The sequence below is a fragment of the Microcaecilia unicolor genome, chromosome 1 (assembly GCF_901765095.1).
Source record: "Microcaecilia unicolor chromosome 1, aMicUni1.1, whole genome shotgun sequence".
NCBI classification, from domain to species: Eukaryota; Metazoa; Chordata; class Amphibia; order Gymnophiona; family Siphonopidae; genus Microcaecilia; species Microcaecilia unicolor.
In genome coordinates this window covers 403,606,037-403,622,256 of record NC_044031.1, presented here as the reverse complement: position 1 = coordinate 403,622,256, position 16,220 = coordinate 403,606,037, and the positions used below count along the sequence as shown (strand labels likewise).

Below are 16,220 nucleotides of genomic sequence, written 5' to 3'. Positions count from 1 at the left end.
TTTGTTGTTACATTTGTACCCCGCGCTTTCCCACTCATGGCAGGCCCAATGGGCTTATTTGTTTCAGTTGTCACATTTCAAGCATAAATTCTGGCACAGGTATCTCCCTTCACCTTCCTCAGTGAAAGTTGTTGATCGCGACTTGGATGTTCAATGCTCGGTCTAATCCCAGCAGCAGGACTGAATATACGGGCTTTGCCTGATAGCCAGAAGTTTCCAATACAGTACAGTCTCAATCATCTGACATAAACGGGACCAACCCATTGGTCGGATAGATAGAAGGTCAGATAATATGGAAAACACTGCGTAAACCCCTAAAACAATGCATAAACAAAGGCATAGAGTTCCAGATTGTTCTAAAACAAAGATTTTTAATAGAAATAAATGCAATGACTTCACCGGGGGAGGGGGCTCTGTCAGATTAGCAAAGATCAGATAATCGAGACTGTACTGTATCTGGATATCTATCCGAGCAAGTTAGGACTGCTATTTGTGCTGTCCTACCAGTCCAGAGAGTTATCCGGATACCAGCACTGACTCCTTTTATCTAAACTTTCCTTCCAAATGTTTTGTACACGATCAGTCAAACATCAGCGATGCTCAGATAACTTCCAGGTTCCCCCCCGACTCTGTTCCCAGACTGCCTTGGTACTGACCGGAGCGTGCCGTGGCAGTTACGGCGGATGTTCAGTGGCATTCTTCAGTTAACTGCTGCTGAATATCTACTCTAGGGTCAGTCAACGTGATTTAACAGGGCAGGAGCCTCTCCTGCCTGGTTAAATTATTTTTAGTATCAACCTCTGTGATGTTTTGTTTTTACCCCATTTGTTTGATACTGTCAGCACAGAGTAGAGAACCTGTATTCTGTGTTGACATGGAGATTACCCTCTTTCTTGCTTTCAGTTCAGGAAACCTATCTGCATTGCTACAAAGAGTCTAAAGAATGAGGAATAGATAGAATACAGTGGTTCCTAGCTGGATGAGATCTCTGAATTGGAGGCATTTCCCCCCCACCCCCACCCCATTGATACCAATACAAAATCATTCTATATTGAGTGTCTGCCTTCAGATACTCTTGAAAAAGCAGTTGACGTCATGACAGAGTTGAAAGAAGGGAATACAAGAGTAGTTTCATAAGATCTCAGAAGACAGGATGCTGCTTCTGGTGAGGGACTCGGTCATCAGATACATTGACTTGGGGGCACAATTACAGGGAAAAGCATCCTTGGCTGTCAAGGATACCGATGGTATTTTTAGTATTACAGGAAAAAAAAGGGCATGTGAAGTTGATGTCATAGTCCACTTGGGACTAGGACCAGGTTAAAAACAATGTTAGTGTACAGGTGGTGCTCAAGAAAGTAGGAAAGGGAGTTAAATAGCAAGCAAGGACAGTAGCTTTTTTCTGAGGTATTAACCATTTAGCCTATTAGTTTACTTGCATCACATCACATCTACAGCTTCAATAGGTGTTTAGTTTATTGCTTACAATTCTGCCTCTCACTAGAAAGACCAAAGCAGGTTACAGTTCAGTACCAGAGAGGAGGAGAAGGCAGGAACAAACAGGGAAAACTCAAGATACAGGATCATGAGGTGAGTTCTAGGGCTGTATACAGAACACTAAAACTGGCACATTATTGATGGTCTACATCAGGGGTAGACAACTCCGGTCCTCGAGAACCACAGGCAGGTCAGGTTTTCAGGATATCCACAATGAATATGCAGGAGATAGATTTGCAAGCACTGCCTCCATGGTATGCAAATCTATCTCATGTATATTCATTGTGGATATCTTGAAAACCTGACCTGCCTGCGGCTCTCGAGGACCGGAGTTGCCTACCCCTGGTCTACATCATTGTGACATAGAGAATCCTACTGTTCCCTCTAAGCTGAGCGGGAGTCCTCCAACTGTGTTGCTACCAGTGGGGGGTAGTGTGTTTTTCATCGCTAGGGACAGGCAGGTTCCCTGGAGTTTTGCAGAGCTTGCTTGTCCCTCACTATTGAAAATGTGATAATGAAACAGCACCCCTCACTGGCAGGACTGTAAGTGGAGGACTCCCGCTCAGCTTGGGAGGCCATACTGGACTTGAATGGCATCAGGAAGGACAGGAAAAGTAGAAAAGAGGGAGAACTAGTACGTTCAAGAGTACTAACTAAAAATAGGGGAGTACCTTCAGGAAGCAATGACAGGGTGGGGAAATCTTTGTGTAGTAATGCAAGTGGGATAAACTAGAAGGCGCTAAACTGAAGGTGAAAAGTCTGTTAGTAAAGTAAATAAAAAAAGTGGAAAAGGAGACCAATATATTTATTTATTTATTGGGATTTATTAACCGTCTTTATGAAGAGATTCACCCAAGGCAGTGTACAGCAGGTACAGTAGTATAAAACTTATAATTTTGTTAACAGCATAAGTATAACAATAGTAAAAATTACCAAATATAAACATTAATACAATAAATGAGGTAAACTTGAGAACAGCAAATTAAAACCTAATAATACGATTACCATGAAACACTATAAAATATACACATTTAACAACATTGAAATTCAGATAACAGAGATATAATACAATGTCAGCATAGTACTAATGAAACATCTAATATGCACACATTAGAACATTCAAATAACATGGATATGATGCTAATGATTTGCTACAATATTGCTTAGCGTATAGCCATGGGGCCAAGTGCAAATATATAGATGGGGACAAGATAGATGATACAAAATCAATTGGGATGAATGGCTAAACTCAAGGCAAGTTCCTTTTACAATTAAACAAGATAAGGAACTGGTTTAAGTCACAGTGTGTGTAGCAAGCTAGTCCAGGTGCAGAGTGGTGTATAGTCAGTTGCTCTGAATTAAAGGCTTGGGAGAAGAGCCAGGCTTTCACCTGCTTCCTGAAGTAGAGGTAGTCTCGAGTTAGACGTAGCCCCTCTGGGAGTACGTTCCAGAACATGAGGGCTACTTCTGAAAAGGCTAGCTGGCAGGTATCATATCTTATTATTTATTTTGATGGGGGTACAGATAATAATGCTCTTTGAGAGGACCTTAGCAGTATCAAAGGTGTGTAAAGGGCTAAATGATTATTTAAGCACTATGGCCCATTTTGTCTGAGGACCTTGAAAATCAAACATATTTTTTATATAAGTACATAAGTGTTGCCATACTGGGACAGACCGAAGATCCATCAATCAATATTGTTTCCAACAGTGGCCAATCCAGGTTACAAGTACCTGGCAAGATCCCAGAACAGTACAATACATTTTATGCTGCATATCCTAGAAATAAGTAGTGGATTTTCCCCAAGTCCATCTTAATAATGACTGATGGACTTTTCTTTTAAGAAGCTATCCAAACCTTTTTTAAACCCTTATATGCTAACTGCTTTTACCATATTCTCTAGCAACATACTCCAGAGCTTAATTGCATGTTGAGTGAAGAAATATTTTCTCCGATTTGTTTTAAATTTACTACTTTGTAGCTTCATTGTGTGCCAACTAGTATTTTTGGAAAGAGTAAACAAGCCATTCATGTCTACCCATTCCACTCCACTCATTATTTTATAGACCTCTATCATATCTCCCCTAAGCCGTATTTTCTCCAAGCTGAAGAGCCCTAGCCACTTCAGCCTTTCCTCGTATGGAAGTCATCCCATCCCCTCTATCATTTTTAACGCCCTTCTCTGCACCTTTTCTAATTCCACTATATATTTGTTTGAGATGTGGTGACCAGAATTGCACACAGTATTCGAGGTGCAGTCGCACCAAGGAGTGATACAAAGGTATTATAGTGTCCTCATTTTTGATTTTCATTCCTTTCTTAATAATACCTAACATTCTGTTTGCTTTCTTAGTCGCTGCTGCCGCACACTGAACAGAGGGTTTCAATGTAGCATCAACAATGATGCCTAGATCCCTTTCTTGGTCGGTGGCTCCTAATGTGGAACCTTTCATCATATAACTATAATTCGGGTTCCTCTTTCCAACATGCATCACTTTGCACTTGCTCACATTAAACATCTGTCATATGGATGTCCAGTCTCCCAGTCTCGTAAGATCCTCTTGTAATTTTTTCATAATCCTCTTGCGATTTAACAACTTTAAATAACTTTGAGGCATATTTTCAAAGCACTTAGCCTTCCAAAGTTCCATAGGTTTCTCTGGAACTTTGGAAGGCTAAGTGCTTTGACAATATGCCTCTTTGTGTCATCAGCATAATTTATTTCTGGTACCGGTATCTCTCCCAAATCTTCTCAGTGAAGTCTGAAGCAAAGAATTAATTTAATCTCGCCGCTATGACTTTGTTTTCCGTGAGTGCCCCTTTTACCCCTCGGTCATCTAACAGTGCAACTGATTTTTTTTTTTGCCCTATAAGGCACTGGTAGCCAGTGTAGTTTTGCAGGAAGGGTGTGATGTGGTCACACCACTTGCAGTCTTCTATCAATTTGTACTGTAGCATTCTGAATTAGCTGAAGCTGATGCAACGCTTTTTGCTTTGACCAGGGTAGAGGGCATTACAGTAGTCTAGTTGTAATTTTATCGTGGCATGGACCACTGTGGTCAGACTCATCTTATCGATATATATAAAGAGAGATTTTGTAGCTGCCGCAGATGATTGAGACAATTTTTAAAGGTTGTTTGAATTTGTAGGATCAGAGTGAGTGATGAGTCCTGTATCCCAGGATTCCTGACCTGTGATTTTAGGGGCAGTTCATTCTTCCCAAAATGTATTTTGAAGACAGGTCAGGCAGAGTTTGTTGTTTGCCCATTCCTGAGTTGCGGTTCAAAGTAGCCCTAGCGGTAGGACAGTGAGACTACTGCTGGTATTACGTATTACTCCTGTCCAGGACCCTAGATACCAGTGAATACATTATGGTAGGCTGGGGAGGGGGTCTTTGGGAGAGTGGGGATTTCATGCTATAGGGAGAGGACTTCTGGTGGGGGAGGGCACTTTCACGTGGGCACCACTACTATGGGGACAAGTTGGATTGGGAGTGGTTGGGGGAGGCTTTTTGGGGGTGACCTTGTTGGGGGTGCTCTAGAGGGCCATTTGATTTTGTTGGAGCCCTTTGCCCACTTGTGTTTGGTCAGGTTCTAGCCCCTTCACATGCAACCTGGGAGCACCGGGCCATGGCTTGCTGTTTATTTATTTTGGCTTGATGCCCCCAGGCCGATGGACTAATGCTGCTTGTGAAGTGGCTCACAGGCAGCATTATTCCTTTACCTCAGGAGTCATCAAGCTGTGGTACTGAGATACCACAGGTTGGTGACTCCCGTGGTAAATCAAAAGTGCAGTAAAAGCTTGCCTTTTACTGCCTCTTGATATCTCCCCCCCCCCCCCCCCCCCCGTCATTGTCTGCTGTCATATTTTATTTTTAAAGCTCCAACAGAATTCCATTTTACACAGTTATGCCCCAAGGTTGGTTAGAGTATGAGGCATCTCTTTGGCAAGTCATTTCACACTCCTATTCTTTCTTTCAGTACAAAGGTCAAGAAAAGGCTTGAATTTCCGAAGCTCCTTACTGCTACACTGGTGAATCAAGGAGGAAGCAGTTTCTGTGCACAGGGTGAATTTCTCGGTGAGTGGTGTTTTCATTTGCTTGTCCAGAGGAACTAAAGTTTCCCCCTTCTCTAGACACTAGATACCTGTATGTTTTTAGGAGCTCATTTACAAAACACTTAGACTCCATAGGTTACAGTGTAACTTTGTAAGTTTAAGTGCTTTGAAAATACACCTCTTAATACCCAGGAGACCATAATAATAATAATGTAAGTGTGCTCAGAAATAAATCATTGCCCCAAAGTGATTTTTAAAGTTCTTATATGTGATTTAAAAATCACTTTGGGGCACTGACTTATTTCTGAGCACAGTCACATTATTATTATTGCCATTATGGTTTCCTGGATATTAAGTGTATACACTGTGTCTGGGAAAAAAGTGAGCTCCCTAACATTTTGCAATAACAAGCTGCACCCAATTAATTAAAATTTTATGTGCACAAAGTGACATCTGTTTCAAGCAATGTTGTGTGGTTTTGTAGAAACCCACCTTAATGATACTGAGATGTCGAATTTTAAATAATGCTGCCCAAAAGTTAGAGTTTCTAAGACAGGACTAGATTCTATATATCATGCCAATTTGGCGCCAGAATGAAGTTTGCCTAGGCGTACTTTGTAGAATAAGCCTAAATTTCCACCCGGTTTATAGAATAGGCCAAACACCCTTCCGCACAACTAAATTTAGTCACAGTCAGCTACGCCAAGTAAAACCTGGAGTAAAATGCAGACACCTAAATTAGGCACGAACTGGGTGCATTCTATAACAACGCACATAGGTTTTAGAAACACCCACAATGCACCCATGGCTACACCCCATTTTCAACTATGCAACTTAGAATTTATAGGCAGAATGTTATAAAATACGTCTAGACAGTTCTGCGCGTAAATTCTAATTAATTCCAATGTGTCAATTTCTTGTTAATTGGCAATTATCAACACTGATTGGCTTGTTTACCAATTAGGTAACGTGCATTGTTATGGAATATGCTTTGATTTCTGCACGGAACTCTCAGCGCGATATGTAGAATCCGGGGGTTAATGTCAACCTGAACAGTCCAAATGTTTAAATCAGATGTTCAAAGTGTCTCCCTTTTGCATGAATACATTTACACAGTTGATCCCGCCACTGGTTCACTGCTCTGTTGATACTCTGATCAAAGAGGTGCAACTCTTCAATTAGTCGTTCTTTCAGATGGTTGATGTCACCAGAGACGTAGCGAGGGGAGCTGACACCCGGGGCGGGTCGCCGCTGCGCACCCCCCCCCCCTGGATGCATCACAGCGCACCCTCCTCCCGCTGGAGCGCACCCCTCCCGGAGCGCATACCCCCCCCCCCCCGGAGCGCATACCTGCGTTAAGGGACGGGCGGAAGGGCCGATCCGCCCCGACTGCACGTTGCTGGGGTGTGTGGGCTCCGCGCTGGTTCACTGCTCTCTCTGTCCCGGAACAGGAAGTAACCTGTTCCGGGGCAGAGAGGGCAGTGCACCAGCGCGGAGCCGACACCCCCCCAGCGGCGTACACCCGGGGCGGACCGCCCCCCCCCCCCCCCGCCCCCCCTTCCTACGCCACTGGACGTCACAGATCTGGCAGTGGTAGACTCTCCCTTGCAAAATCCCCCAGATGTGGTAGTCCACCGGATTGAGATCTGGATTCTGAGTATTTTAATTAAAACTCAATCTTCTTTTGACTTAACATTTTGTTTGTTAATCATGAACAATGACATCACGGATGACGTCGGCGAGTAAGTAAGTAATTAAGTCATGTTGGAAACAGATTCATGAAAGCAGTTTGTAAAAATTAAAAATCTTTTAAACAGGACGAGGGATTCCTATGTAATTTGGTGTCTGTGACGCAAATAGATGTCACTTTGTGCACGTAAACTTGTAATTAATTTGGTGCAGGTTTGAGGTTGTTATTACAAAATGTTTAGGGGGGCTCACTTTTTTCCAGACACAGTGTATATGTATTATTACTTATTTCTAGGTGTGTGAAGAACTATAGATATAAATTTACTCCTATTATTCTGTGTACTAGGTACCTGTAACAAAGAATTGGAAAAACTGTTTTGGCAAGTGGTTTTTGTCAGTAGATGGCCAAATCATTACCAGTCTTCAGAGGTACTGTGATAGAAATCCCTTGCTGGTTGTGATGCTAAAAACTGGTTTGGTTGCCAGCTTTCATTAGTAGGTCTGTAGGTGACAAAATTACACCAAGGGGAGAGAGAAATTTGCTGCTCTGGTGAAAAATAAAACTGATAATTGAACTATATTCATATTACAAATAATGTAACAACAGCAATAAGAAAAAGTAGGGAAATGTACAGTATCAATAATAAAAAAAAAAATAGCAACATAGTAAATGTTGGCAGATAAAGACCTTCCTGGTCCATTCAGTCTGCCCCAACAGGATGGCACTCTGCACAGGTTCCATTTCATGATTAAACACTGGTATACTTTATCTCTGTCTCTCCTTGCCAATTTTGGGGCACAGACCATAGAAGTCTGCCTGGCACCGAGCCTACTTCCCAAATACTGGAGCTGCCATGGAAACCCACTCCAGCCTTGATCCTGATTTGTGTTTGCCATTTACAGGACCTGGACCGTACAAGTCTGCCCGGCATTGGTTGTACTTCCCAACCTCTGAAGCTGCCGTCAAAGCTTACTCCATTATGAGGTCATTTAAGCTTTGCTTTAATTGAATTCCATTCTTTTTCTTTATAGTGTTCCTTTGTGTTTATCCCACTCATTCTTGAATTCCATCACTGTTTTTGTCTTCACAACCTCCTGTGGGAGGGCATTCCAGTCATCCACTACCCTTTCTGTGAAAAAGTATTTCCTGACATTACTCCTAAGTCTCCCACCCTGCAACCTCAATTCATAACCTGTACTTCTACCATTTCCCTGTCTCTGAGAAAGATTAGTTTTCCTCTAGTGTATACATATTGAGGTCTTCAAGTCTCTTTTGACATAAACCCTATATCATTTTTGTCGCCTTCCTCTGAATCATTGCAGCCCACATCAAGGAAAGGGAAGGTGTATTTAAAACAACAGGGAAAAAAATACAATTAGGAAATCAAGGACAAAAACCCATATATGACCTTGTTATATTATCATTTCCCCCTAACCACAAATATTCATCACCTCATACTTTTTAATTCTGAAGAAAATTAACTAAGTGCTCAGGATCAAAAGGCAGAAAAGAATTAACCTTCATAGGAAATTAGACATTTGCAAGTGAACCTCAACAAAAATAAAAATAGTAATACAGTGGCTGCTATTGCTGCTGCGTAAGCTTTCATGCCAAAGAACATCTTCCTCCTTATCTAAGTGATGCTTGATACATCAAGAAAAACCTGAACAGTAAAACCACAATGGAATTTTTCACATTAAAGTAAGATTTGTGATGTGTATTGTATCTGTGTATCAGGGGTGGACTGAGACTGGTCTGGGCCCCCCCCCCCCCCGCCTGACCACTGCCTGACGCCACCCTTACCACTGCAGCCGACACCCCCACCATCCCAGTCCTTTCCTACCCGCTGCGCTGCTGCTACTCCCCCGCCTGCAGATGCAAATTTAAAAAACTGACATATTTCAATCACTGTACTATAAGTTAACAAATACACATAAAACAAAAAAATGGAAAATATGATTATACCAATGTATTTATTTATTTGCTGCATTTATATCCCACATTTTCCCACCTATTTGCAGGCTCAATGTGGCTTACAATATAATACAACTACAATCACATTGATGGAATAGAAAATCAGAGTATATATAACAGAAAAGGTGTATAGGAATATTGGTGCGATCATATTAACGGAGAAGAATTTCAGAAATATTGCTATGAAAATTATGTTGAGTAAGAAGTGGATAAATGGGTAACAACATAACATAATGATATCAGGACATGGTGTAATTATCAGTAATTAGGGTGTAAATAAAATAGGCAAATTAAAAGAGTTCCAATGTATCAAATATATTTTCCAGTTAACTTTCAGAGGCCAAAACCTCTTTCCTCAGGTCAAGACAGTGTACTGCTATTAAGGTATTCTGTTTTGACATGAAAAAGGAGGGTTGGGTCTCTAAACATTAGTCAAAAATATATTAAAATTAGTCCAATAAAGATATCATCTTATTTCCATTTTCTTTAACACAGCTACCACACTACTTTATACTAAACTAAAAATAAAATTAATTTTTCCTACCTTTGTTGTCTGGCCGTTTACTTTTTGTTAATTGTGTTGGTTCCAGTCTCTTGTTTTTCTTTCCTCGATCTCTTCTTAACTCTCGCCAGCATCTATCCCTCTCTCTCTCCCCCTTTCCATCCAGCATCTGCTCCCTCTCTCTCTTTCCCCTTTCCGTCCAGCATCTGCCCCCTCTCTCCCCCCTTTCCATCCAGCATCTGCCCCCTCTCTCCCCCCTTTCCATCCAGCATCTGACCCTTCTCTCTCCTTACTTCCATCCACTCAGGCCCCTCTCTCTCCTCAGTTCCATCCAACATCTGCATCCTCTCTCCCCCTTCCATCCAGCTTCTATCCCCTCTTTCCCCTTCATCCAGTGTCTGTCCCTCCTCTCCCTCTTTCTATCTGACATCTGTCCCCTCTCTCCTCATCCAGCATCTGTCCTCCCTTCCCCCTCCATCCAGCATCTGTCCCATCTCTTCTCCCTTCCATTCGGCATCTATTTCCCCTCCCCACTCCATTCTCCATCCATCGTCTGTCCTTCCCCATCACCCAGTCACCCTGTACCTGGGGTCCTCATCCCTACTCAATTTATATGTCCCCACTATCACCCCACCTAATTCTAATATCCCCACTCTTCCACACTACCCTCACTTACAATCACACCCTCCATCCAGTGTTGCAGTCTTTTTTTCAGCCCCACCCAACACCCAAACCCTCTCTCCCCCCCCACACACCAGACACCCCCACTACCACTGGCACACCAGGACCAGGGCTATCCCCACTCCCACCCAATACCCCCCTGCCATGGACACCACTGCTGCTGCCCTGCTGCTGTTTCAGGAGTGGCAGCAAAAATAGAAAAAAAGATCGGGGGGCTGCACCGTTCCCTTACTGCTTGCAGGTGACCGGCTCTGCCCTGGAACAGGAAATTGTTAGAGGAAGGCGGGACCAGCAGCCATGAACAGGAGGAACAGTGTGGCTCTGCGATCTTTATTTCTGTTTTTTCCGCCACTGCTGTAACAGCAGCAGCAGCAGTGGTGGCCGCAGTAGGAGGGTAGTGTGTGGGAATGGGGAGAACGGCGGGCATCCGGGCAGAGCCTCTGGGCCCTCGGGCACTGCCTGGTTGCCCGAACGGTCAGTCCGCCCCTGCTGTGTATTTAAAAGGGATACATTGCAATTTTGGGGTATGTTCTGTAGCCAAGGAGATAGTTCTGATCTCTGCGTCAACAGTTTTGCTGTTGGAGGTGCACTGCAACATGTGATTCCTTAGCAAAGGCTGAGCATCTCCTTTACAGGGTGCAGGGGGCGGGAGAAGACTAAGGGAAGTCCCTCTCCCAGATCTGATGGATAAGGTAGGATGAAACCTTTGGTGGGACCTAGGTAAAAATAGGGCATCCCTCCACCGTAACATAAAACACATGTTTAAATTCTCAGACTCCTAGCCTCTTACTTTAATGCAGGATTTCTCAGCCCAGCCTTTGGGACATACCTAAGCAGTCAAGTTTTCTGGAAATCTATAAGGAATACAGATGAGACAACTTTGCATGCCTTACCTCCATTGTATGCAAATTTATTCAGGGCTGGATTTACCTATACGCTAGACATAGTTTAGGGCCTCACATTCCAAGAGGTCTCATTACTGTTATGTGTTACTTTAATAATAATTAATAAAAATGGTTGTTTGTAATGAGGCATTTGATGCATACTCTTTCAGGAAATATTTTTTCACGGAGAGAGTGGTGGATACTTGGAATGCCCTCCCGTGGGAGGTGGTGGTGATGAAAACGGTAACGGAATTCAAAAATACGTGGGACATAAAGGAATCCTGTTCAAAAGGAATGGATCCTCAGAAGCTTAGCAGAGATTGGGAGGCAAGGCTAGTGGTTGGGAGGCGGGGCTAGTGCTGGGCTGACTTCTACGGTCTGTGCCCTGAAAATGGCAGATGCAAATCAAGGTCAGGTATACATATAAAGTAGCACATATGAGTTTATCTTGTTGGGCAGACTGGATGGACCATACAGGTCTCTCTCTGCCGTCATCTGCTATGTTACTATGTTTCACAAGCATGGAAACCTATTAAACTAAAGTTTACTTTTTACTTAATCAAAGGAAGGAGGGGCTCTTAAATGTTATGGCGTAGAGGCCAATACACATAGATCTGGCCCTGAATTTATTTGATGTAATATTAATTGTGGGTATCCTAAAAACCTGACTAGCTAGATGTTCAGAACCCCTGCTTTGATGTGAGGGTTTAAAAATACCCCTGGATGCCGAGCTCTCCCTCCACTCAGTGGTTGCGACTGATGGCATTATCTCTCTCCTGCATGGGGCCCAGGCAGGGCTGGATTAAGGAACGTTTGAGAGGGATTCCCAAATCCTTTGGATCCAAAACATGTGGCTAGTTTGCCTGTGTATTAGTCCTACCCTGCTACGAAGAGAAGGTTTTGGCATAAGAATCCCTCTCCATGATTTGTTACCCACTTGTATTAAATGCATTAATGCAAGAAGCTGAGTGGGTTCAGGTTCACATGTTTGGTCAGGCAGGGATATCCTTTTGGCACAGAAACCACCAGAAGTGGAGGTGCACTGGTTTCCTACGAAAATCAATCAGATGAAGAAAAAGAGAGTAGGACAAGTTGGCTCTTTCCAAACAATGAGGGAGACGGGAAATGGCATCAGCAGCCAGTCTGAATCAGGCCCTGCATGATACTTTTGACAGATGGAGATTTCTGTAGTTGTTCATAGGAAATCCAAATTGCACAACAAGGAATTTATCACAAAACCTGCTAGTATTTAGTGGACCCTGCTGCATGGCAGAGTTTCGCAATAGTACTTACCCTTTGTATTTTAGAGGTTAGCACATAGCAGAACCCTTTCGTGCCTTGCTTCTGAGTTGTTCCTCGACCCCTTTTGACCAGTTTTGTCCAGGGGCATAGCCAGACCTCACGGTGGAAGGGGGCCAGAGCCCGAGGTTAGGGGCACATTTTGAGTGCTGCCCTGCCGCCCCCCCCCCCCCCCGCACCGCCACGCCTCACCTCGCCTCCTCGCCCCACCCCACCCCACCGCCTCACCTCACCTCACCTCCTTGCCGCTTCCCCTCACCGCCTTGTCGCTCCCCCAACAAAAACAAATACCTGCCAAACCCTGCCAGCCGAAGCCTTCTTCAGCACCGGTCTTTGCTGCCCTGCTTTTCTTTCTTCTTGCTCCTCCTGTGCACGCTGACGCTCCTCAGTTTCATCTAAAGAAGTGTCAGCGTGCACAAGAGGAGCAAGAAGAAAGAAGAGCAGGGCAGCGAATGCGGCTTCGCCGGCGACCGGCGCTGAAGAAGGACTACCTAGTGCTATCTGGGTAGTGCCAGAGCAGTCAGTAATGATTTTCAGGGGCATTATCTGGATAATGCCATTGAAAATCGGAGGATGACTCCAGTCAGCTGCACTTAAATGATTAGGGGGTCCTTTTACTAATCTGCAGCAAAAAGTGGCCTTAGCACACCCTTGTGCGGGTTTTTCCCATGTTCTAAGGCCAATTTTAACTGCAGCTATAAAATGGCTGATTTTTCAACTTGTGTTAAAGGCCGTGCACTAATGTTACCATTAGCATGTGGCCATTAAAGAAAATTGAGAGCACATACCACCTCCCATTTTGTAGGCAATAAGGGCTCATGTGGTAATCTTGCACTACTCAGTTAGTGCAACAGTAATTTAGCTGCGTTAACCAATTAGCACAGGAATGCCCACTCTCTGACCCCTAACACAACCGAAGAAAAAAAATGAAAAAATTATTTTTAGCGCTCAAATTAGTGCTAGCTAATTTGGCAGTTACCGCAGGATGCCTAAGCGCATGCTGGGTACACCATTTTAAGCTTGTTAGGCACATGTTAGTGTCTAAATCACCCTCGTGAAAGGACCCCTAAGTGCTTTAGGATATCAGGCTGAAAGTCTTCAATTTTTTTTTTTTGAAAAGCTTATCTTAAATCTAAGGGAAGAGTGTTCCATAATACAAGACGGGACGGACTGACAACTTCTTGCTGCCTTTGGGGGTCACCCTTATGAGCCCCTCCTTACTCCTGGCACTATATGCACCTTGGAATAAGCTGAGGTATTGGCTTAAACCCTTTGCTCCTACTCTCCTCTTGTAGGGGAAACAGGCCCCACTCCTGGCTCTTCATGGACTCCTGAAAGGAAAGCTCTGTCCTTCTCCTCCTACATATTTGGTTTCAATTTAGGGAAGGAAGACACAGGGCACATCCCAACACTCACCTCTACATTTTGAAGAACACTCACTACCAAGGGTTTGTCAGACAAGCTCACCCCTTCATTATGTTTGAGTGTCCTAGAGCAGAGGCCCAGTATGTTCCTCCTGTTAATGCAAAGAAGGTATACTATGGCATGCTGCTACACATTTCTTAAAAATTAAAGAGCAACCCTTCCACCACCAGGCAGGTTTTTTTTCCTTTTTTAACTCAGCTAAGTATTCACTGTCCCTCCAGCCTCCTCCCTACCAAGCCCTGTGAAAACATGACCTCACCACCACTTTCCTGGGTCAGAAGACAGCGCTACATCAGTCTGATGACGTGTCCACCAACTCTCACACCAAACAAAAAGGAAGCCTTTTTTCGGTTTAACCAAAAAGATTGATTTGTGCGTTGGTTAAAGTGGAAATTCAAAGACTCTGCATGTACAAATACTTACAAAAAGAAAGAAGAAATAAATGAGGAGTTTCTGAATGCTTTGAGTTTAAATTTTTTCTCTGAGAAAGCTGCAACAGTGTCATTTGCTAGAGGCAACTGAAGCGGTTGTAAAGATGATATATGATTTAGGTTTCAGGTATAACTTTTGATTTACAATAAGTGCTCAGGTTACTCCCAGTTGACTTCAGAATTATTTTCTCCCGTTGCTTGGAGTGTGGCAGGTGCCAGAAGGTCATTTTCTCCTTCCCAGCAGGACCTGTCAGGGGGCTGATCCTTTCCCCAGTGCTTTCTTGACAAAACCAGCATGGGCGTAGAGACAGCAAGAGGGGAAAAAAATCAAGATAGTTGAGGAAATAGCACCAAATTAGAGCATAACTTTCTATTTCTACAGGGCTGTGGCTCTAGGCTTTAGCTAAAGTTGAGAGAGTCTTGACAGGCCTATGGCCAGCTCAATATTGCTAGCTAGTGTTGGTTCATTCTATCTCTGCCCTTTCTGCCTCGCCTCACCCTATGCTTGGAATAAACTCCCTGAGCCCATATGCCAAGCCCCCTCCCTACCCATCTTCAAATCCTTGCTCAAAGCCCACCTCTTCAATGTCACTTTCGGCACCTAAGCATTGTACCTCTATCCAGGAAATCTAGACTGCCTCAATCCTGATTGACTGCACTTTTTGTCCTTTAGATTGTAAGCTCCTTTGAGCAGGGACTGGCCTTCTTTGTTAATTGTACAGCGCTGCGCAACCCTGGTAGCACTTTAGAAATGTTAAATAGTAGTAGTAGTATCTCCCTTACAAATTTATCAATTGTAGGATGAGCCAGCACCATGCTGTCTAGTCCCAGTTACTCTCTGGTCCTGGGGAAAATAAACTGGCGTCCTTCATTTGCAAGAAATGTTTGAGGAACCTTTGCATCCAATATGATGAAGTAACAGTGTTGGGATCCTTGAAACAGCAGCCTTGTGAAACATGGTCCATGTTGGGACCAGGTAATTTTGGCAGAGAGAGTTAAGTTGAAGTTTCACTTTTTGATACTGTAATAGAGAAAAGCACATTATGGTACAAAAAATTAATTTAATCACTCTAAATGTGGAAATTTACATACCAGCTCGATAAATTGTCAGTGAATACATTTTCAAAGTATTTTATCAAAGATATATATCACAACATTCATGGATTTTCTCTTACTCGCTATATTTTGTTTCTAATACAGAGGAAAAAAGGCCCTCAGTAGTCAAAAGGATTTTTGCTGTGGAAAAGGTCACATTTGGCATGACCCACTTAATATCGTTTTCGAAAAGCCACAGCTTCCTATGTCTTAGACCAATCATTGGCCAAAAATCTTCAATCGACTTAATGCACAGAAAATGTTGCGTGTTGGCTCATGGAAGGGTTGTCTATTCCGTCCACCCCTCTAACTCTCTATGGTACCTAACCAAAACCAGTTTTCTAGTCCTCTGACAATTATGGTCAGTCTAATAGTACTTGGATCAAGAGACTTTTCACTCCTTTATCCTTTCACTGTTAGTAACTAGACTTGACTATTGCAACATAATCTACCTCAGTTACTCACACACAAACCTAACAAGACTTAAATGCATACAAAACACTGCTATAAGATTAATAACTCATGCCCATAAGTTCAATCGTGTCTCCCTTATTCCAGAAATTTCATTGGCTCTCTACTGAGAAACAGATCATTTTCAAGTTACTCACACTGGCATTCAGAGCCCACAGATTAGGTCTTCCAGATTACCTGTCATCAATAGCCATTCCATGCTCCCTGCCTTGTCT

The 16,220-nt window shown here is 43.3% G+C and overlaps 1 long non-coding RNA gene across 1 annotated transcript in view; it reads left to right on the top strand.

Annotated features, from left to right (window-relative positions):
• Window positions 1-16,220, top strand: part of LOC115475522 — a 599,851-nt gene that overhangs the window by 119,604 nt on the left and 464,027 nt on the right. The window contains exon 2 of the long non-coding RNA XR_003943059.1: window positions 5,478-5,575. This is a non-coding gene — a long non-coding RNA (uncharacterized LOC115475522). The remainder of the gene's footprint in view (window positions 1-5,477; window positions 5,576-16,220) is intronic.